Raw genomic sequence first — 24570 nt, 5'->3', positions numbered from 1 at the left:
CTCTCTTAGTCATTCTCCGCGAGGTGTCCCGTGGCGAAAAAAACACTTCCTCTCAAGAAAAGAAAAGGAGGCGGCCGAAACTGGGCTCCCCATTCTGTCTGGTTGGCCAACAAAAACCAAAAGCCTCTGAACAAAAAACTCCCTAGCTGTGCCGTCCGGCAACCATGTTTCCCGAGAGCCCTCCGCCTTCCCCCGCTGCCCAGTGCGTGTGGCTTCGCTCTGTCCCCCTCCCCAACTCCCCCCATCACGGAAGAAACAGATAGGGAGGGAGGGTGGCGGCAGAGACGGGGAAACGCGATATTAGGGGAAAAATTCCAACATCTCTTTTCAAACCTATGACATCGTCCACCCCTGAATTTTTTCCATACTAATATGCTATATCGGATTCAAATTTCCAACCGTATACATACCTACATTACCCCAAATGTATACATATTACAAATATCTACATACGAATACAGGCACAGTGTTATGGGAAATTCACCCAAAAATGAGGTCCCCTTGAGGTATACACTGTGTTTCTCCATCTTCCTGCATTACTCACCACATGCTACCTTATCCTTGAGCAAAACCAATGCCACAAATGGGTTTGCCTTTGCTCGAGGCAGGATTAATCCAAACTGTTTTACCTACATACCTCTCAAGTGAATTACTGGGACTTTGTCTCCATCTGCGGTGTGAAGGGACTCTGATTGGGCAGGGCCGGCTCGATTGACAGAGGCTCTGCTGTTGACTAACCATGTAGCCTTTGCTAGGTGCTGATCCCAGTGCTTGAAAGTCCCTCCACTCAACACCTTCAATTGACTGGTTTTCAACAGTCCATTACACTGTTCAACCTTCCCCACAGCTGCTGCATGGTATGGGATGTGATACACCCACTCAATGCCATGCTCCTTCACCCAGGTGGTAACTAAGCTGGGTCAGATAATGGGTCCCATTATCTGACTCAATTCGCTCTGGGGTGCCATGTCGCCACAGGACTTGCTTTTCAAGGCCCAGGATGGTATTTCTGGCAGTGGCGTGGGTCACTGGATGCGTCTCCAGCCATCCAGTGGTGGCTTCCACCATGGTGAGCACATAGCGCTTACCTTGGCGGGTTTGTGGCAGTGTGATGTAATCAACCTGCCAGGCCTCCCTGTATCTATACTTACTCCAATGTCCACCATACCACAGGGGCTTCAGTCTCTTAGCCTGTTTAATGGCAGCGCATGTCTCACAATCATGGATAATCTGGGAAATAGTGTCCATGGTTAAGTCCACCCCTCAGTCTCATGCCCATCTATAGGTGGCCTCTCTGGCCTGATGGCCTGAGGCATCATGGGCCCACTGTGCTAGGAACAACTCTCCTTTGTACTGCCAGTCCAGACCCACCTGTGACACCTTGACTTGTGCAGCTTGGTCTGCATTGTTGCGATGCTCCTCATTGGCTCGATTTTTGGGCACGTGAGCATCAACGAGGTGGACTCTCACTATCAGCTTCTCTATCTGGGTAGCAATGTCTTGCCACATATCAGTGGCCCAGATGGGTTTCCAATTGGCCTTCTTCCGTCTATGCAACCACCCCCACAGAGCATTGGCCACCATCCAAGAGCCAGGATAGAGGTAAAGCTTTGACCACTTGTCTTGTTCAGCAATGTCCAATGCCAACTGGACAGCTTTGAGCTCTGTGAATTGGCTAGATTCTCCTTCTCCTTCAGTAGCTTCTGCAACTTGTCATGGGGGGCTCCATACAGCTGCCTTCCATTTATGTTTTATCCCTACAGTGCAACAGGAACCATCAGTATGAAGGGCATAGCCCGTGTTTCTTCTTCTGGTAGTTGATTTTATGCTGGGGCTTCCTCAGCCTGTACCACCTGCTCTCCTTCTTCATCTGCTAGACCAAAATTCTCACCTTCTGACCAGTTTGTGATGACTTCTGGGATCCCAGGGTAATTCAGATTTCCAATACGGGCACGCTGCGTGATCAGAGCAATCCACTTACTCCATGAAGCATCAGTGGCATGATATGTAGAGGCCACTTTTCCCTTGAACATCCAGCTCAGCACCAGTAATCGAGGTGCCAGGAGGAGCTGTTCTTCTGTGCCGGTCACCTCTGAGGCAGCTTGTACTCCTTCATAAGCTGCTAGGATCTCTTTCTCTGTTGGAGTGTAGTTGGCTTCAGTTCCTCTGTAGCTTTGGCTCCAGAATCCAAGTGGACGGCCTTGGGTCTCACCAGGCACCTTTTGCCAGAGGCTCCAGGAAAGACCTTTATCCCCAGATGCAGACTAGAGTACATTCTTCACATCTGGTCCTGTCCTGACTGGCCCAAGGGCTACAGCATGGGCAATCTCCTGCTTATTCTGTTCAAATGCTTGCTGCTGTTCAGGGCCCCAATGGAAATCATTCTTCTTGCAGGTTACCAGATGGAGGCGGCTTTCGATTTGGCTGTACTCAGGGATGTGCATCCTCCAGAAACCTATGGCACCCAGACAAGCTTGTGTTTCCTTCTTGCTGGTTGGTGGGGCCATTGCTGTGATCTTATCAATGACTTCTGTCGGGATCTGACGACATCCATCTTGCCACTTCACCCCCAGGAACTGGATCTCTCAGACAGGTCCTTTGACCTTACTCTTTTTGATGGCAAAACCAGCTCCCAGGAGAATCTGGATGATTTTCTTTCCTTTCTCAGAAACCTCCTCTGCTCTGTCCCCCCATACGATGATGTTGTCAATGTACTGCAGGTATTCTGGAGCTCCACCCTTCTCTAGTGCAGCCTGGATCAGCCTGTGGCAGATGGTGGACCTGTGTTTCCACCCCTGGGGCAGTTGGTTCCAGATGTACTGCAACCCCTCCAGTTGAAAGCATACTGTGGCCTACACTCTGCTGCTAATTTGCAATGTCAATAGTGGCGTACCACCTTGCTGCCTTGAACTCCAGCTCCTTCTGGAGATCCAACATGTCTGGCATGGTGGCACTCAGCAGCAGGGTGGCTTCATTCAGGCCGCAATAGTTCACAGTCAATCTCCATTCTCCATCAGAGTTACACACAGACAGACCATGTGGGGCTGTTGAAGGGTGAGTCTTGCTGACCATCCCTTGACTCTTCAGCTCACAGATCATCTTATGGTTGGGGATCACAGAATCTCAGTTCGTTTGGTACTGCCGACAATGCACTATTGTGGTGGCAATTGGCACTTGCTGTTCCTCAACCTTCAACAATCCCACAGCAGAAGGGTTCTCTGAGAGGCCCGGTAATGAATTCAACTGCTTAACCACCTCTGTCTCCACAGCAGCTATTCCAAAAACCCATCTGTGTCCCTTGGGGTCTTTGAAATATCTGTTCCTGAGGTAGTCAGTGCCCAGGATACATGGGACATCTGGACCAGTCACAATGGGGTGATTCTGCCAGTCCTTCCCGGTCAAGCTCACCTCAGCTTCCAACACTGTCAACTCCTGAGACCCTCCTGTCACCCCAGAAATGGAAATAGTCTCTGGTCCCACATGTCCTGAGGGCATTAACTGAGCACCAGTATCAACCAAAGCCTGGCATTCTTGTGGGTCTGACATGCCAGGCCATTGGATCCACACAGTCCAATAGACACGGTTCTCCTGTGCATCTCCGTGGCTAGAAGCAGGGCTCCTCTAACACTGGTCTTGGCTGGGACCATCACAGCTCTTTCCCTGTGAAAACAGTTGGGAGGAACCTTCTAGCAGGTCAGATCCTTGTCCATGAGATACCGGTACTGCACTTACCCTCATGGGCTTCCCTTTTTCTCTCTCCTTACGCTCTTGTCCTCGGGCTGCTAGGGCACGGGTAGGTTTCTGTCCCACTGTCTCATGTCTTCTCCATGATGGACTAGGAAATGCCACATCTTGGTTCGTGGGGTCTGTCTGCTCTCTCTAACTGGGGAGCATCTGGGTCTGACTTCAGAGGCTCTGGTTTGCACTGGTGCCACGTGGAAGCTGTTTTCCTTCATCTCCTCTCTAAGTTTCTTCTGTTCATCTTGTACTTCTGTAGTCAGTACCTTGAGGCTCTCAGCCATTGTCTCTATAGTGGAAATACGGGCCCGTAACAGGGTGTGGACCATGCTGTTGTACATCCTGAGCTTATTCATTACAGAGCCCACTGTCTCTCTGTTTCCTTCAAAGTGCAATGATGCCAAGAAAGTGGTGTATACGGGTGGCCCTTGCTGTGAACAAATGATGCAATCAAAAACTTTCAGAAGAAACAAAACAAAGTCACAATTCCCCAGGTAGGGGGGAAGAAACCTGTGGGAACCCAGGGTGGGGGGGAGGGGGGAAGAGCAGGACTGTCCCAGCAGTTCAACAGCTGCTCGCAACCATGTGTGCCCACAGCAGCCAGCAGCTGATGGCTTTACAACCAGCAATGAAAAAGTTCTTTTTCCCACGGGCAGTCCCGAAGGCAGAATACCTCGCTCTGAGATGGGTCAGTCTCTCTCTCTCAGTCGTTCTTCACAAGGTGTCCTATGGGGGAAAAAAAACTTCCTCTCAGGAAAAGAAAAGGAGGCGGCCGAAACTGGGCTCCCCATTCTGTCTGGTTGGCCAACAAAAACCAAAAGCCTCTGAACAAAAAACTCCCTAGCTGTGCCGTCCGGCAACCATGTTTCCCGAGAGCCCTCTGCCTTCCCCCGCTGCCCAGTGCGTGTGGCTTCGCTCTGTCCCCCTCCCCAACTCCCCCCATCACGAAGAAACAGATGGTGGGGCCAGGGAAATGAGACATTAGGGTAAAAATTCCAATATCTCTTTTCAAACCTATGACACCCAACACATAGGGAGTGCAGGAATATTATTAATTCCAGCAACCTGAAATATAGAGCCTTTCTATTTCCATTTGCTAGTTTAGCATAAACACATTGAATTCTGCTCCCATTTCTGTCCATCTGGGTACTAGGGTGGTATTGAGGATGTTTGAAAGGGATGGGATTTGAGGGGCACTGATGGATTGTTCCAGCTGTTGGAGTGTTGTGAAGATTTTTCCTCCAAAAATGTTAGTAGACCATGTTATTTACCCCTTTAAAGGTTAAGGATCATTGTTACTAATGCTATGACTAATACAGTTTGTAGCTCTTAGCAAAACTAAGCCTTCAAAGTTGTGCCTGGTGTCACAAAAGAGAAACTGTCTTGAAAATGTCATTTGTGTACTGATAATAATTTCAATTGAATTAGACAGTCCTTGAGCATTTGATGCAAAGGAAGTAATTCAGAGCTGTTGTTAACTCTGAATGCTCATTAGCATCCCTGACATAAATTAACTCCCTTTCCCCCAGTATTTTTTGCCTCTTACTTCTCCCTCCCTATTTTACAAAGGTCTGAGTAGTCCACATCATCAAAAATCTGGGTTTGAGGAATTAATGAACCCTTTAAGCATCCATCTGGGATATTGTGTGTGAAACATATGGTGTGCTGGAAGAGACATTTGGGAAGGCAGGGCCAGGAAGACAATCTTGACTCCTTTCTGCCATGCATGTGCCCTCCTGCCTGTTGACCTGTAGACCACCCTGACAGTAGACCTGTTAGTGGTCTAATGGAATATTGCCATTTATATCTTCATTTTTCATTCTGCTTCAAGTTTAAACTGTGGAAAAGTTTCGAACAGCTTATTAACTTCCTACATTGATTTAGGAGAATAAAGTTTTACACATATATATATATGAAAACTTGCAATACTTTTTATATATATGGGGCATTTTTTAAAGGCTGGGAAGAAACTGCTCCTGCTGCCAGGACAATTGATTTTCTAGTCTCGATACTTCTCTTTGCCAGAAATAATTCTAAAGTGCCCAAGGAACAAGATTAAATTCCTTTAAGTCTGATAAAACACAAATGGCATATGTTCCTAATACAAGAGGACTGTGAGAATCATAAAAGAATCTGTTGTCGTTTGGCTTTTCCAAGTTTTGGCTACATAATTAAAAGAACTTCACAGGGGAAATTAAAAGCTAAATGGGGTCTTTAAGTCTTAGAGAAGCCATTGATGATGTTTTTCTAATAATAGCCAATTTTGGTTGTCAGTTTTGAAGGACAATATTCGGTGACCTGACAGCAATCCTGTTTGAGGCTTGTAATGAAAGATCAGTTGTGTTGAACCTGCAGGGCATTTTCTTGTTTTTCTAAAAATTGGTTTTCCCCCTTTAACCATTATGAAATATGTTTTTAAAAAATTATCATTCTGACTAACTTTAAATAAAACAACTCTGATGCAGAGGTGGGTTCTAACTAGGATAAGTCTTCACTGTGCAGAAGCTGATCAAACCTGGGAAGTGATTGATTCATGCCAGATAATGTCTTAAGGATAATATGTCAAGTTCAGTGTTTAGTTGTTGAGTTAACTTCTCAGATGAAGGAACATGAGGTGATAGTTGTTATGGAGAGAATGGAGAGCTTGACAGCATCTGAAAACTCTTTAATTCCACCGAAACATAAATCCAGTATAGTTGTCTGAGGCACATTCAAGCAGGAAGGGCCTGTTTGTTGGGATAACCATGAAGAGTTTTTCATGGTCCAGTTGTAACTCAGGGAAGTGTGTTCCTATCATTTGGTTTATTGAGCTTTGCTCTGCTCTGAAAGTTTTTTTTCCTTGGCTGACATTACCTAAGTAGTGTTTTGCACTCAACATATATCCAATATTTGAATTTTCTCTATAAAAACATTGGAGCTGGTTGTACACATTCTTCTCCAATGACCCACAAAAAACATTTACAGGTATAATAGTTGCCTCAAAGTGTCAAAGTATAATTCACATGTTTATTATGGGATGCATATACAGAATTGTTCACAGACATGATTTATGTTTTAGGAACAGGTACTATTCCTGTTTTCTGGGTTAATATTGCAGTCAGAAATGTAGCTTCCCTTTGGTATTACTGACATGCAGGATTCATGGATGAATAAATGTTTGTGGGACCACATTTCTAAAACTGCTGTGCCCCTCTTTTGTGGTGGGTAAGGCCTGGTTAGACACCAGGTGCCCACCAAAGCCACTCCATCACTCCCCTCCTCAGCTGGACTAGGGGGAGAAAATACAACAAAAGGTTACTGGGTTGAGATAAAGGCAGGGAGAGATCACTCAGGCAAAAGAGACTTGACTTGGAGAAAAATTTATTTAATTTATAACAAATCAAATCAAGGTAATAAGAAATAAAACCAAATCTTAAAACACCTTCCCTTCTTCCCAGGGTCAACTTCACTCCTGATTTTCTCCACCTCCTCCTCCACAGTGGCACATTGGGGTGGTGAGTGGGGCCTGTGGTCAGTCCTTCACATCAGGAAGGATGCTCCTTCCTCCTCAGGGGAAGGACTCCTCACACTCTTCCCCTGCTCCGGAGAGGAGGAGGGAGACACTTCTTCAGCATGAATCCTTCCCATGGGCTACAGTTTTTCACAAACTGTCCCAGTGTGGGTCCCTTCCATGGGATGCATTCCCTCAGGAACAATTGCTCCAGCGTGGGTCAACTGCAGGATTACAGGTCCTGCCATGAACCTGCTCCATCATGGGCTTCCCATAGGGTCACAGCCCCCTTTAGACATCCACCTGCTCTGCTGGGGGATCCTTCAGGGGCTGTAGTTGGATTTCTGCTCCCCTTTGGACTTCCATGGGCTGCAGGGGCACAGCTGCCTCATCATGGCCTGCACCTCTGGCACCTGGAGCACCTCCTTCCCCTCCTTATTTCCTTATCTGGATGCCTTGTTAAGCTGTTTCTCTCATGTATACTCTCTTGATTGTGATACCACCATCACTGATGGGCTCAGCCATGGCCAGCAGCAGGTCTGCCTTGGAGCCTTCCAGCAGCTTCTCACAGAAGCCACCTCTGGAGCCTCCCTGCTACCAAACTATGTCACACAAACCCAGTACAACTGTCTAGCGTGAGTTAGGTTTTGATATCCTCAAGAAAACAAACCAGGAAGGTAAAATCAGCTGAGGTAAAATTGAACCCTGGCTGTGCTGTGGTCCGTAGTACTGGTTTAGTGATAGAGTAGTTTCAAGTGGGGAAGACTGTAAAGATGAGCAGCTATTATTAGCAAGGCTGCCTCCAAGAAGGTGTTTATTTTAGTCCTGCATGACTCATCCTTATTCTTACATAAAAGACAAAGTGCAGTTCACTGACTTTGGTCACTAATCAAAATACTGGCAAACCCTCAAAGTGCCTTATTTTTCTGTGTCTGTCTTTTTAATATGTTTCTTGCTGCATCACAAAGGAAAGAAAATAAATAATCACAGATTATTGTTTCTGTGACTAAGTATAATCTAGGAAGCTTTTAACTAATACAGCATCTATAGTGAAAACAGTTCTGAAACTCTCGAATTATCAGTGAGGGTTTTTTTGTTTGCTGCTTTTTCCTGGCTGTCACGATGCAACTTTCCAGATGGGCCACAGTTATGTCAAACAAAATCCTTCATCACTTCTTGATAAATTATGTGATAACCCTGGGGTGAGACCAAAAAAAAAAGAAAAGGGAGAAATAAATCCAATTATGCAAAGTTAAGTGAGGGCCACCTTTATCCAACCGAGGGCCAGTGGTGGGGATGCTCGACAGGGAGGTGGCTCAGGAATGCTGCAGGAACAAGCAGCCCATGTAGCTTTGTAAAGAGGTGGTTCTTATTTTGAAAAGCATGAAGAAGAAAACATAAAAGTAGCACATGCTTCAAGCCAAAATGAATGTCACTTTTCCACTGCAAACAGAAAGCAAAAACAGGAGCAAAGAAGGTAATTGATAAGCCCTCAAGTCCCAGTTGTTAATTGGTTATTTCCCAGTGAAAATATTTAAGAGGACTTTGTTAATATTTTGGTGGGAGCTGTGATGAATTCAGTATTCAAGACTTAAAAAAAAAAAAACACCAAAAAACCAAAACTAAACTACATTTCTTCTTTAGAAGGCAAAAAAAAAGAAGTAAAACCATAAAATATATGACTTGAACTATGCTGGGTTGAAGAGTGAAAGATTGCTGCATCTTTTCCAGGTGGAGGAAACTAACCCTAATTTTTTATCACAGCCAGTAATTCACTCTTCCTTTCTATTCTTGACTTTTAAACTTACCTATTTCACTCTCTTGTTTGGGAATATATTTTTTTGGCTGAAGACAACAGGCTCTGTCCTAATTATGAGTTATGCTTTGTTAGGTAGTGGCTTAAATCCTCAGAGTTATGATAACCTTTGTCAGTGGTTAAAGAGCAAAGTTGATCCTAATTCTTATTTCATCCCTGTTTCCCTGATTATTTAGTTGATCTTACGGAATTGAGTGGGATAAAGTTAGTGGAAAATATTTTGTATTTGCAATATTTCTGTCTAGTAACAGGGACATATATTTGCCTCTATTAGGAGGTAAGAGATCTGAGTTTATGAGAAGGAACCCAACCCAACCTAGTGAAGGATGTCCATGCCCATGGAAGGGAATGGTTTGGAGTAGATAATCTCGAAAGGTCCCTTCCAACCCAAACCATTCTGTGATGCTGTGAATCCATGATAAGAATTATTTATTTTGGAGCAATGATGGAAATATATTAGATGGAAAATTGAGAACCTGATGCTTTGAGGAGGCTGCATTATGTTTTCTGGGTCTTTGATCTCTAACCAAAGTGACAGAATGTTTGTTTTTAGAATTCTTGCATCCACATAACTTCCTACACATGGAAGCTCTGCCTATACCATAGACACAGGAAAACTTTCCGGAGGGTTGTTGCTATTTTCTTGCATATCCTCAATTTCTGAGTATTCCTCTGTGAGAAAATCTCTTTATTTTTTTCTTTGAAAATAAAGCTGGATAGGGAAGTATTTATTCAAGATCTTTCTCTTATGAGCACAGTACCTCAGCTTGTCAGGACATCTCAGCAGTCTCTTCCTCCTTACAGTGATCTCTCAACCTAAAAGTCATCTTTAAAAATGATTGAAAGTCCTTGGCCTTTAAAGTGGGGTTCTTCATTGTTCTTTCAAAAAAACTTATTACATATTTCAAGTGTGACTTCTAAATTATTTGCTAATATAATTAGCAGTATGGATAATTCCTTGTGTGTCCTGTAGACTTCAACAAAAAAGAAATAAGAAACAATATAAGAAACAAATTTAAATTCTTTCATCCAGCAATTTATCGCTTAGCTAGGACATTTGTCTAAAATATTGCAACAGTCTAAAAAACACTGAGAAAACAAAAGAGTACCAAGTTAAGATGAAACAGATACCATGTAGGTAAAAGGACTTTATAATGGTCCACTGGTATTACAGTTTATTGTAGGTAAAAAATATTCGCTTCTGATATGCCAGAAAACAGCTAAGTGCAGAAGTTCTGGCTAAATTAAAGCCTGGTCTGGGATGTCTCACTGCAGATTCACTATCTTACTTAGAGTCTCTCTTAACTCCAAAATGCAGATTGCATTGGGGGGGGAAGGTAATTTTTCCCCATTAGTAACTAGGAACTACATGTCTAATGGTATCTTTAACTTCATTTATGAGACTGTGAGTGTGCTAGGAAAGGATGAGAGCTGATTTTAGTGACTTTCTGTCTTTCTGAACAGTTTGGGATACAAGGAGTAGGGAGGAGTTAGTGCCTAGATTCTTTGGAGTACCAGGAGTATAAATATTTTTCTCAAAAGTCAAGAAAAAATCTGATCAGAAAAATGACAGAGTTAATTAACCCTCGTCCCTCTTGCTGCAAAATCAACATTCTGAGCAAGTAAGAGGGGAAATCTTTACAAACATAACAAACATACTTTACAAACATACATTTAACTACCTTTCAGCTACTGAGGAATAACTACAGAATGCCTTAGCTAATTAATCCCTGACAACACTGCAATTATATTGATTTTGATTACATTTTGAAAACCACACTTTGCACCTTCAGCAGCCTCTCCGTATGTCCAGTGTTCCCTTGTGTTTGATGTGAGCAGGGTGGGTGCACAGATTAACACCCTGCATTGCCAGCAGTGGAAAGAGCCCTGAGCTGGCACTGAAGGCACAAGCTCCAAAACCCAAAGTGACAAAGCCGTGTTGATGTGGTGTTAATTAGCCCGAGGGCAACACCACGCTGCTCTGGCTGCCTCTCAGCCAGGACTGGAGCTCGTGTCTCTGCAGGGTGTCACACTGCATCACTGAGATGTGCCAGATTGCTCTGTGCTGGCTCAGGTGCTCCTAATGCAGCATCCTCTCCCACACTTTGGGAATCGTCCTTTCTCTGTTTCTTAGATGTGTCCTCTGAATAAATTGTAGTGATGTGAAGGATGGAGTGACCTTCAGTGTCTTAAGATCAAAAGGAGAGGAATGGGGACATTCAGTGTTCATGGGAAGGATGCACAGGAGTGTTACCACATTAAAGTGGGAGAGCAGGGATTCCCAAAGCTACCAAGCCCATAAGGATAGCACAGGAATTCAGGAAACCTTAATGATTTGTCCCAACCTTGAAATACAAACCCAGTGAATTTTACAAATTAGTTTTACAGATTTGGATGCAGTCAATTTCTGATTTAAAGAATGAGACTCAGTCTCTCCAGGAGTATGAAATTTCCCCCTCTTTCCTTTTGAGCAATAACACTGAGAAAGAACTACAAAGTGGCTTTAAAGCTTTCTATTGAGATGACATTAAAGTTGGAGTCAATAGGGGATTAGAAGACTGACTTATTTTCCCAGTCCATTCTCCTTTTGTGTTAGTTTTAGGTAGCCCTGGCCTGTTATACCGACATTGGCCATTTGATAGAGTGAGTAAAGGCTCTATCAAATTAGAGCTTCTCTTCCCCACTTAAAAAACACTGTGGACTAATTAATGGCCCATTTTGGTTTCTTCATTTATTTATTTATTTTTCTTTGTCTGCTTGCTTTATTTATTTATTTCTAAAGTGCTGCCTCTGGACCCCCAAGTTTTTACTGTTCCCATGCCTTTTGCTGGAGTTATTTCTAGTACATCCAAAAGTTGTCAAATGCACACCTACATTTTCCTCCATTCCTCTGGACAAAATTTTGCTCCCTTGGTAAGAAATGTGCTCCTGCTGATAAGCATGTATTATGTATGTGTGTGAAAGAAAGTATATATTAGTAACAATGGTTCACTTAACTATTTCAAACAGCATATATTTAGGATGTCTAAAAATAGTTTGAATTTCATAAGCTCTCAGGAGCTTTGGTTTTGGATCAGGCATTCCTTGCATTCTGCAGTACGAAGCTATGGAGACTGACAGTCATGCAAGAATGAAACCCAGTGGCAGAAGACTTTCTGCCTCAGACTGGGGCAATTCCATCAGTGCTGCCTATGCAGGATTTGCGGTGCACCGTAGTGTGAGTGAGTAGCACACATTAAGGTTACTTTTTACTATGTTTCCTAGAACTGAAGCTTTTATGTTACCTTAGACTTCAGAATTTAAATCATGTCTTTCATGGCTGTCTTCCTTACAGTCTAAAAAAACCCTTCTGGAAATCAATAAAAAGCATATTAGGATGCACTGAAGTTGTCCCTCTACCACTGCCAGACTTGTCAGTACCAGTAACTGGAACGAAGCTGATTTAGGTCAAGGTATTTGGAGAGAAATCAGATGTGATGCTACTGCAATTTGGGCAATTAGGCAAAGAGCTAAGAGGCCAGAATAAAAAGATGGCATTCAAAGAGAATCAATTACTACCTTCAAGTCATCTAAAATTTATAAATCAGAGCTGTGAGTGTTCCTCATTCTTACAGCTGTGTCTCCATGTGAGTGAATCACACAGCAAAGCCATGTGAGCAACATGGCATTAAAGAAATTGTTACTGCCAGCTGTGAACTGAAACCAGTAACCTCCAGCCAGGGTTACTTGATGCCTGTTTGGCAAAATGCAAAGTTATTTTTCCCCAGATTTATCTTCAGCATGTAAAATTCACATGCACTAGTAAATTAAAGTATTCAAAGTTTTCTCGGGAGGCCACTGGCATGGAGTTATCACACAGCCAGAATCAGGCTCCAAAGCAAGGCAGCTGCATCCATTGTCTCTGGAAATGTCCTCAGCCCATGCTGATTTCCAAATCCTTCAGTGAGTCTGGAGGGAGTGCTGGCCAAGCAGGATTTAGGATCCCAGCAGGGAGGTCAGTGCTCAGGAAGGCGCCTGGGTTGCAGTGCGTGATGTGCCATCTGTATTCCTGTCAGGAGAGAGCATTTCACTGCCCCTTCACTGGGGATAATGATTTAGGATTAAGCTTTGGCACATCAGATGTTCACAGGAGGCATTCCAACATCTTGGGCAGTTTTTTCTCCTTTGCAGGGGGGTGCAGGTTGGTGAGTACCTCAGGAATTTGAGCTCCCTGAAACCGTCCATCTCTCTTCCAAGGGCAGTATCCAAGTCACCCAAACACAGCTTTTGACAATTACTACTTTGTGGGAAATAGTGGCTCTTTCGACAGTGCTTCTAATTTTTAAACCTTTGCTTAAGAACTTGGTTGACATTTGAATTCCATTCTGCAACACCTAGTTACAAATTTAATTTGAATTATAAGGGATTTGCATTATATTTGGTGTTTAAATTGAAGTTTCCCTTCCTTACTTTTGAAAGCACATAGCGTTTCTGCCACCATTAGGTGTATGTTAGCACCCATCTCTTTCTGTTCTTCTTAACATACTAAGTAAGTTCCTTTTCTGATCTTCCCTTGCGTGCTTAAGCCTTAATTCACATTCCAAAAGATTTAATATAGAATTAGACTTACTGGGCCTTTGCTATTTGTTAATTTGGGGATTGGGGTTTTTCAGAATTTAATGCACAGAAAATTGAAGTGGCAGGAGAACATGTCTGCAAAACAGTGCCTGTGCTGAGTTTTGGGCCGCGTTTATCTCTGTGATAGGTTTGTGCCAAGCTGCTGCGTTGGTACATGGTTGTACACTCTTCAGAGTGTTCCTAAAATGTCAGTGTGTAACAGCACTGATTCATCCCCTGCATCACCCGCTGACTCCTGTGTGCCAGGCAGCCGACTGTGCTGCTGACTTTAGGTACTGAGAGAAAGAACAAGGCAAGCTTGGCTTCCTTTTGGCCACTAGAAGGCAAGAAGTGTTCCCAAAGAGGTGCTTTTGCCTTGTGTGGATCCAGGATATGACTGTTGAGTGAATGTTTCCAACGGGCTGCAGTATCCTGTGACCGCTGCAGGCACCTGCGGATTGGGAGCAATGTGGGAGGCAAAGCTTTGCTCCACTGGTTCTGCCTTTTGCTGGGAGGATATTCCCTTGGGACTGGCATTCTGTGTAGGCTGGGTGGAGCTGCTGGAAAGGCCAGAGAATTGCCTCGTGCTCTCTGAGTCATCAGATCACACAAAAATAGATTTTTATTTCAAACTATTTACAAATAAAATCGAACCTAATGAAAGGTTTGTTGGTGATTCTTATTTGCTATGACAAAGTGCTCTGAGGAATCTGCTGTTATCCTTCTCCGATGCTTGTTCACTAACACCAAAATAAATCATTCCTGCTTAACAGAGAAGCTTTTTGCTCTTATACTCTTGCTTGAGATGATACAAAGTTGTTATTCTGTGTGGAAAGTAAGCAAATTAGAATGTCGCTTCTTTGAAGTGGTAACAAAAAGCCTCAGTATGAATTAATGAAGTTACTCTTATAAACAAGTTTGTTTTCTTTAAAGAGAGCTGCAAAAGTTGCCTCTGATTGCTTTCGAGCTTTTGTTGGGTTAATGTTGTGTAACATTCTGCATTTGAGGCTCATGTCTATTTTATATTATTATTACAGACATACATTCGAATATTCTTTTACAACATAGGATGAGCAGGATGCAGCAAAAGTAGATACTAGAGGATTGTCCATTATTGTTTTTTTATAATGTGATGTGTTTCCTACTCAAATCTGTTAATGCTTTCTATGTCAGTTGATTGGGCCCTAAATGGTTGATGGTTTGGTCACATGAAACATAGTGAAGTAGTTCTATGATTCTGGAGGTTATTTTCCCTTTTTCACAGCTGTTGAACCAAAGCACAGGCTTAAAGATCATAAGGTGAGTCTAAGGCTGAACTGGATTTGGAGTGCAATTCTGATCTAGTATTAAAGAATTAATAACTTTGAAACAAAGTAATGGAGGTCTGTCTAGAACTGTTAAAGAAACAACCAAAATTATCAAGACTAAATTGAATATAAATAGTTGGGTAGTAGTGAGGACAAACTACATCTGCCATACAGGTAATGTATTACATATTCTAAGCAAGCAAATTTGGGTAGTTGAGTTTTACACTGCAGGGTTTGAGGTCCAGGAGCCATGGGGTGTCCTGTGCAGGGCCAAAAGTTGAACTTTGAAGTGTGTTCCTTCCAACTCAGGATATTCTGTGATTAATCCAAGGAGGATTACCTCTTTCAGCAAACAAGCTGCTACAACTCGAGAGGGTTTTTTTGTTTGTTTTTGCCTTAGCAATGCAAATTTGTTCTTTGATTATAGGTAGTTTAAAATTTATTTGTACTTTAGTTTGGCTGGTTATTTTAAACTAAACATTTCCATGTCTGTAACTATTCTGCGATATGCTGTGTACTGTTTGTCTATGATTGATATCTCTTGTGGGTTTTTACATTCGATTTTGGAAGTCTTGCATAAAACATGAACATTTTTTTGGCAATTAACAGAAAGCTGCAGCATGGTTAGTATAATGAATAAATTTTTAATTAGAGTGGGACACTCCTAACACCAGCGAGTTCATGACTCAACTGACTGATGGGTATTTTGTCATTCTAATCTAATACAGAAAATATTTGTTATGTGAGTTTGATTATTCTGTATGTGCTTAAGCATTTCTTAGGGCCAGACTTCAGTCCTTATTCACATGGCCTCCATAATAAACTTGTAAGAGATTCCAAGTTTAAGGCAGCACAGTTAAAACTAACATGGCTTTATCTCTATGTGCTCTAAGATTAGGCTTTCCTGCATAAGGCGAAATGCATGAGGAATACATTTTTTTATTGTTCTTAGTGCAGATGCATTTTCTGGAAAGTGACTGTATGTGGGAGGATCAAATATAGATTATCAACACATGATGACAACACTTTCTGTCAATATCTCTGTGTAATCTCTCTGAAGAGTTTAACTGGGAATCACTGAAAGGTACAGAACGAGTCGGTTCATATCACATGTACAAGGTTTAATTTTAAATTGTGTTGCCTGACTAATGTGTGCTTACCTAATGTAAATTAATATTGGGCTGCATTATTAATGCTCATAAAGAGATCTGTATTTTGATGCATACTTTAGAATTCTCTGCCTGATGGCCTTTAGTGTAGGTATGCACAGTTTTAAAAATAGGGCTCAGCCTACTAAGCTTCTACCTACTGTAAATACTTATCAAGTGGTTCATTCAGAATTCAAATAAAGATCTATTGTCTTCTCAGTGCTTGCATAATAGTGCTGTACTCCTGATTTTAAAAAATATTATATTTTTAGGGTTGAACACAGCCTCGTGTTTTTATAAAGTGTTAAGCTGGGAATTGTTTAATTGGGGTCTGAAGCATTTCATCACTTTGGAGGTCAGAGTGTGCAGTTGAGTGCTGCTTCCAGGGCACAGCAGTAATGCTGCTTCAGCTTCCTTGGCTCCTCACACACCAGAGCAGCTGCACAGGTGAAGGTGGGGATGAGCTTGTGCAGTGAGCTGGCTCCAGGGATAAAGCTGGCTCAGACGTGTACTCTAGATCCTGTTATTCATGCTGCCCTGCAAACTGTTGTCTCAGATGAGCTGAGGGATGCAACAGGGGTTGATAGTGGTACAGGGCTACCAAAAGGATGCTCATCCACAACATGTCAGTGAACAAACCACACTGTGCTGCCCACGCTGGCCCAGCAGTCAGATCACAGTGATCATTTGTGACCCAGATTAAAGTTATCCTCTTCTTTTTAATTTTTTTCCCTCTGGAGTCAGTTCAACAGAAGGGCATCACAAAGCATTAGTGACCCTGCTGAGAGAATGGCAGACTGGGATGTGTTGACTGGTCAGCAGAGGAGAGTAGAGGGACAAGAGTCTGTTTTCCCACTGCAGAATGTGCAGCTTGGGTAGCCTTTGTTTTCTTTATGTGAAAAATCATTTTGCTGAGACCTCAGAACAACCTCCAGCAGGGGTGGATAACTATGGATATGTCATAGGCATGAGGCTGGAGCAGCTCTGGTTGCAATGGTTAAGCAGTTCTAGGTTTTCGTGCACGGTTTCATCTGTGAAGGGCAGATACGCCAGAGAGGTTTCATTACTATATGTGTGACCTCTAGTTTGCTATTTTTGGTGCCCTATCTTTGTTGCTGTCTGTGTACCATAATTTATAGGCTATAATAGCATCTCAGAACAAATTCAATGTAAGAGGCGTGTTCACAAGATGAATGCTAAGATACTCCCTGTTGCACTTCAAACTTCATTTTAATTTTACTGGATTTTAAATTAGAACACATTTTTTTAAAAATTGGAATTTGAAAAAAGAAATTAGTTATCAGCTTATCTTCAGTGAGTTTATTTTAAGGAAAGAAGAAACAAACATAATAGAAAGTAGAGGAACTGTCAGGCACTAATGGAACTCAGATATGCAAAATAAATACAAAATGAAAAGACAAAAGTAGCTTGGAGCAACCTGATTTAGTGGAAGATGTCTCTGCCAATGGCAGGGGGTTGGAATTATGTGATCTTTAGGGTGCCTTTCAACCCATTCTATAATTCTATTAAAAGAATAAATGAAAGTCACTTCTCCCTCCTTGTATCAACATATGGCAGTTCAGTGTAGCACTATCCAAAGATTCCTCAGAAACTGACCCCTTATCAAGTGTGTGTATGAGAAAGCAAAACAGATGTGCACAATTCACAGAATTTTTTTTCCCTAAGAGAAGTTCCAACATGAAAAAGTGCCACCTCTCCCACCTGACAGCCCTTGGACAAATTCATCCTGAGTGTGAGTTAATTGATTGTGGTTCACTGCAGTTCAATCAACTGCAATAAAATTAATTGAACCTCTCCAATGAAATGTAGCTTACACAAAATGATTCAAAATAGTAACGGATACTGATTAATGGAGACAATTATTTTTAATAGGACAGAGTGCAAGTAATTGAGTGATGTTTAAATGTTCTGTGTACGGCAGTCTCATGAGGACAGGAGTTACTCACTTTAAATAGCTTTCAGGTAAGATATAAGTAGGCAAAATGCAAAATTTTAGATTAAAATTTTAGTTTAACATAGTTCCACTTTTAAAATCATGGCATAGGTAAGAGATGAACAGCAACTTTTAACCCTGCTGGTTTTTTTGGAGGTCAGCTTGGACCCAAACTTAACCATTCAGTTTTGTACTGAAACAACACTGTTACTTGGCAGTGTTTTTAGTGGAACAAAAGAAGATGTTATCGAGAAGCTATGCTGATATATTATTCTATTGCTAATTTTTCTAGTAAGGCCTGATGATTATTGAATACCCTTAATTAAAGTAAACTGGGGATAAGGCAATTTGATTAAAATGTGTGGTTGTGTTTTCTTATGCTGTGTTGCTGTGCATAAATATGTACATGGTGACTTGGGCAAAATTCACAAGGTGACTCTTGGGGGAAAAAGTCAGGGCTTTTACAATTTATCACCAACATTAGGATCAAATATTCTGCTGCTGTACTTTGTCCCAAACATTTTCCACTGGCTGTGTGTGAGTAACTCTCTCGGATACTAAAAAAATTCGATGATTGAGGACGGGATAGTGCCAGTGAATCTGGGAGGTTATTAGAAGAAAATAAGTTGTGCATGTTTGAGAGAGATCGAACACTGACACGGGTGCAGTGTAAGTTGGATGAAATACAGGAGAACATCTGACCATCTTGATAAGTTGATTTGACTGAAATTAGAACATTAAAAACAATTTTTAAAGGCTTTGAAGGGCTGGACAGATGTTGTGCTCCATTTGGGTTTCTGACAGTAAGTTGTTAAAATACTTTTAACCAAAGCAGGACACTACTCCCACCTGATATGTTTGTAGAATGCAGTGAGAGTAGGGGAAATCATGGCTATTTAGGCTTTTGGCAGTTTGGCACAGTAAAAAAAAGGATAAATATAAACTAAGTCACATTTAAGAGGGAAATTAGTAAAAAATACCACTTCTTTTCAAATGTTCTGGGCCTACCAGGAATAACAGGGACAAGAAATCGAAGAAGTTCCAAGATGGAGCTTGGCTAAATGTTTAGAAACAAATTATGTGATGCAGTTGCCATGACAACCAAGGAGTCTGGAGTTTATGATCTGAGATGTCGCTTCATTCCAATGCTTCTCTCAGAAATAGATGTTCCCAAGTGCAACTGAAGGTTTGTGGTGCTGGTGCTACTCACAGGGATGAAGCGGCTCACGCTGGAGCGCTTCCTAGGTGGCTCTGCTGTCTCCAGATCTACACTGCATTTCAGGAGGCAACAGCTCTGCCACTCCTGGATCTGTTGAAGGAAGAGCCTGTGCCTGGCTGGAGCAGCCCTGCAGATCCCAGGTTTCAGCAGGGAGACAGTGCTCCAGCCTGTCCCACTACCCTTGCTGTAGCAAGCACCAGGCAGCAACACCTCCCCTTGCCATCAGAGCTGCAGCAGGAAAGGCACAACATTCCCCCCGTATGCAGACAGGGGGCATGTGGTGACAGGATGGAATACAAAACCTCGAGACACAGTGAATCCACAGGTGTTTTCCTTTAGACATCTTATATCCTGTTTGTATCCACCAATATCTCATTTTATGCAAAGAAATTTGCACCATGGCAGTGCTACAGATGGTTTTGATGCTTGTCCTGTAATTCATATGTGCTTTTTTCCCTGAAAGGTGGTTTGTACTTCCCTATAATAATTCTTCTTTGGAAAAAACCCCATAGAATGACAGAGTTCAGGTGGGAAGTTGCCTCTGATGATCACCTTGTCCAATTCCGTGCTCACTGGCTTCATCTTCTTTCCATCCTCCCACGTATTAAGGCCACCAGTCCAGGTAAATCTATGAGCAAGTGGATTACTATAAAAAAATTACTACTGCAAGATGTCAGCTGGAATTTCCACATCCTTGTATCCCTGGTTCTGTGAAACTTTTCTTTTTTTAATAGTGCCTTTTAGGCACAGAGTCAGAAGGTCAACAGAGTCCACGCAGTCTCTGAAGCATCTTTTACACTTAATTTTACAATTGATTAAATGGGATATAGTCAAATACTAATAGCACTCAGAGATGTCTGTGTTAGAGATCAGAATGAAAACAAACTTTCCATTTCTATTAGAAAGTTTTCAGGAATTTTCCAGACTGTTCAAGGCCTGTTTCAGGAATTGTTCAAATGAATAGTTGGAGCCTGGTGGACTGAAGCCATCTGCTTTTGTCTGCTTAAGCTTCTAGGGTATGATGGGAGTAATTGGCTTTGCAGAGATAAATTCATAAATTAATTGCCATTATGGGACTCATTTATATATTATATTATTACTCTCTATTTTAATCTAAGATGCAGGTTAAATTCATGTGCTTTTGAGACAATGAACCTTGATATCAGTTGTGATTAAATGCATTTTTTAAGCACATAAAATACCATTAAACCAAAGCATCTTTTGGCTTTGGACCTTTTTAACTTGCCTCTAAGCTCTATCAGCAGATGTTTTGATTCAGTCCTTTCCTGGAATACTCAGGGAAAAGGATGCTGCCAACAGAATTTGCTAAAATTGGCTTTCACGGAAGCCTTTCTAGGTGGACTGCTTATCTTCATGCTGTCCATGGACTTGTTTCATTCAACATTTAGGATGAATTTAGAAGTTTTAACATAAAGCAAATAATAGGATTTTACACACTAAATATACTTGTCAAGGACAAATCCTGGAAACTCTTCCTGGTTTGTGACAGGCTTAGGCAGTGTCCTGTGTAGGACTTGAGATGCAAAAGTTTAATTTGAGCCCACAAAATTACATGTGGGCACTTTATTTTGCTGGTGCAAATTGTAATTGGGCTTATGTGTGTTAAATATTTACCAAAAATGGTGAATTTTAGAAACTGTGTGGGCAGGGCTTTGTAAATGTGTGTGTAATGGGTTTGGGGTTTTGTTGTGGTTTTTTTCCAAGTAGTTCAGTGGATAAGAAAGAGCTTCTGAGAAGCTTTTTGTGGTAGAATGCGCATTCCCAGCTGTAACCAATGGCCATTCCAAGGGGAATGATGGAGTTTTGTCTACTTAATAAGTGTTAAAAATGACTGACTACCTTTTCCACTGAGAGAATGTTTAGGTAATGGAAGGATTAGGACGATGCATTGAAGAAATTAAGATTTTTTAAAAATTATTAATAGAACAAACTCTCCAAAGGTCTCTTTCTCTTGTAGTGTTTTTTTCTTTTGCACCTTCCTACAGGAAGGCTGCTCTGGTGAATGTGTTCCAGCTCAGGCATCTGCTCTCCTACAATGTACAGGTTATTTTACTATTTTGCTTTATTGTATTGTATTATATTGTATTGTATTGTATTCTTTTTCAACCCATTGCCTATCTATGCATTTCTGAAAAAAAATCCTTTTATCCAGCCTGCCCCGATACCCACAAAATCTACCCCAGCATCTCATTAACTCGTTCTTTTAAAAAAAAAAATCACATTTTTAAATAATAGCATTTGTTCTTTCTTGTCCTAAATCTGCCTGTGTAAGCAAATAAATGTATTTACACAGCAAATATTTTGTAATCAAATATTTTGTGGTGATGATGGGGTGTGGCAAAAAAATGGGGACCCACCTCATTGTAGCTTCAGTGGGGAATAATTACTATAAAGAATAATACACTTTCATTTTCTTAAGTTGTGGAACTACACATTTATTTGGGGGGTGGAAGTGTAAATTTAATCTTTAGGAAGAAAATTTTCAGATAATCCATGTGTGTTCATGTATCATCTTTTGTAAGGAGGGCTCTCCAGGCAGGGAATATTTCACATATAAAAAAATTTGATTACCTGACTGATATTTTGCTCTTGGAATCCACATCATTATTCTGGAATAAAATTTCGTGATTTGGGGGGTTTTTGGGTTTTAGATGTTGTTGTGACTAAATTCTCAGTAAAATAACATCAGAGCGGTGGACCTGGATGTTACAAACAGAGAGGTTTGTGACTGGCACTTGTCTTTGTCACTGGTTTGCTCCATATTTTTGAATCATCTCTTGAGAAAATGTTGGAGAGAGAACTCTTCATCGTTGGTGTTCAAACCTCTTTGTGTAAGAGGAACTTTGTTGTTGATCACAGTCTCTGGTTTGGAGCTTTAAGCTTCAAAACTTAGCTCAGCTTTAGACAGCTCAGGCTTACAGATTAGGCTATTTTTAAAAGATATTCTGTCTATGAGATCATATTATTTCATAAATTATTTCTCAAATTCTCTCAGAGTAACTTCCATCCCACTGCCCAGTTTTTAACCAAATAGTGATAAAGTATGATCTTCAAAAATACAGAATTCTGAGGCTTTTCCTGAGCATCAGGAATGGATAGAGGAGAGTTATTGAAATTCTTGGCTTGTCCCAAGGGACAGTTTTCCTTGTATTTGGCTTGTTACATGAGCAGTTGCCATTGATGTAGCATAGAACCAGCCCCAGCACATATCTATTTCTTTATCTGTTTCCCTTTATTTATGAAAGACATGGGATAAAAAATTCTGTGCAGGAAAGTTTGGGGGAATAATCGAAGTAAAAGAAGAACTTAAGATTTTGCCATGAAAGATTACAGAAAATATCCTGAAAGATACAGGAAAACAGGGAAAAACACAAATTTGTGCCTACAAACCAACTTTACTATTTGACTGTTTACAGAACTCCCTTCTAAACACTTTGCCTCTAAAAAAAATATAGTTTTTTAGTATTTTGAAGAATGTGACTACATTTCATTAATTCCAAGAACACACATGATTATGAAATTAATAGGCACAGGTGAAATAGATTTTTTTTCTTACAGTTTTTGTTTGGGATTTTGTTTTCTTTTACTGATTTTTTACTTGTTTTAAAGAGATTGTAAAAAAATTACCTCCTTCAGGTAATTTGCGAAGAGTGCAGTGATCATCTCCCCCCTGCCAAAGATTGAGATGGAAGTGGAGAGACAGACTCATCAAATTATTCACACCTGGAAAATCTTTGCTGAATAATATCAAACTAAAACCATCAAAAAACCCCTGCTTGAACTCTGGTTACTCACCACTTACTGACCATTTCTGCAGTCATTTGGCTTCTGTATAAAATACTGAAGAAGGGTAAAATAAATAAATAATGTCTCTGAAATTTAGTTCTTTATAAGCTATTGACAGTTCCAAAGTTATTGCTTTGTAATCATGCTCCAGTTTTACCCCCTGAGGTGCTAAAGAATGAAGATGAGTTTCTGCTCTGCTGGTTTCATGATTCTTTTGTTCTCAATTATTTCAGCAGACTCCTCAAGTTAAATAACCTTCAGCTCTCCTATCAGTATTTTTATTTTCGCCACGTAAATCTTTTTGGTACCATCTCTTGTAACCAAGCCTTTTAAACAAAGCTGCTATAAACAGTGATTTGGAGGTTCTGTTTCTGAGGCAGCTTTCAGAAATGTGTTGTGTATATATTTGCTCCTGCTCTAAATGTTAAATATCGTTGCACATAGCAATGGGAACAGATGGGATACTGCATAAGCTGTTTATAATTTTACACATTTATCACTTTAAACTAGTGAAGTGTGCATGTGTTTGATTAATATTAACTTTTGGGTTACTTGGAGGACCCTATTTTTTGACAGTATTAGGGATTTTATTGTAATCTTCACTGGCTTCCAAGCTTAAAATTTAATTCCAGCAAAAATAGAGTAGATCCATTCCATAATTCTTAATTACATAATGTTTTAATTTATTTTTTTTTTTTTTTTGCTGCAGAAAAGAATTACCTGGTTGAGGTTTTAACACTGGAAGGAAATGGATAACTGTTTGTCTCAGTATTTTAGACAGATTAAATTTAGATGCCATCAGTCCAGCTAAATAAATATCATATCTTGGAATTAAATACCAGATGCTAAGAAGGTGTAGAATAAAACCAAGCAGCAAGAGTCCTATTTAAATCGATATTCTTTTATACCCTCCACCTCCACAGAATGATAGAACTTTTATATTTGCCTGCTCAACAGGTCTGGATGTTCAGCATGTGTTACACCTACGTCACTGTGTATGAAACCAAAAAAGCATCTCAAAAAGCATCTCAAGCTTATAGACAGCTCATACTTGACAGCTTCTGATTGCAGCATTCTATTAAAAATATGGTTTACCAATACATTATTTCATTAAAATACATTTTGTCTCAGCTAAAGTCTGAAAAAAGGGAAGATTTTCCTTCAATACATGGATGGAAAACCAATTTCAAGTTGGAGTGGGGCTGCTTGTGCTGTTTGATCTCTAAATGGCAATAATATTTAATGAGACATTTTGCTCTAAACTGTAAATTCTTTTAAGAGTGAGATGCCCAGCCTGTCAGAATAAACAGAGGAAGCTAAAAACACTTTGAAAATGACTGTTCATTTTGAAGGCATTGAGTGATCTCAGTGAAATATTACTGAGTCAGTTGATTTTTGGAGAGAGATCAACTTCCCAGCATGTATTTTGGCAGCATCTCTGCTTCCATTCCTCAATATCTTTTGTGTTCAAATAGCTCACTTCAATCTTATATGC

At 41.0% G+C, this 24570-nt stretch overlaps 1 protein-coding gene across 4 annotated transcripts in view; it reads left to right on the top strand.

Annotated features, from left to right (window-relative positions):
• The window catches only part of SHANK2 (SH3 and multiple ankyrin repeat domains 2), a 339413-nt gene that overhangs the window by 271985 nt on the left and 42858 nt on the right, over nucleotides 1-24570 (top strand). The window lies entirely within an intron of this gene.

Source organism: Manacus candei, unplaced genomic scaffold (genome assembly GCF_025592945.1).
Source record: "Manacus candei isolate 608988 ecotype Guabito, Panama unplaced genomic scaffold, ASM2559294v1 h1tg000009l, whole genome shotgun sequence".
NCBI lineage: Eukaryota > Metazoa > Chordata > Aves > Passeriformes > Pipridae > Manacus > Manacus candei.
The sequence above is the reverse complement of the archived record's forward strand: the minus strand, read 5'-3'. Positions and strand labels throughout refer to the sequence as shown.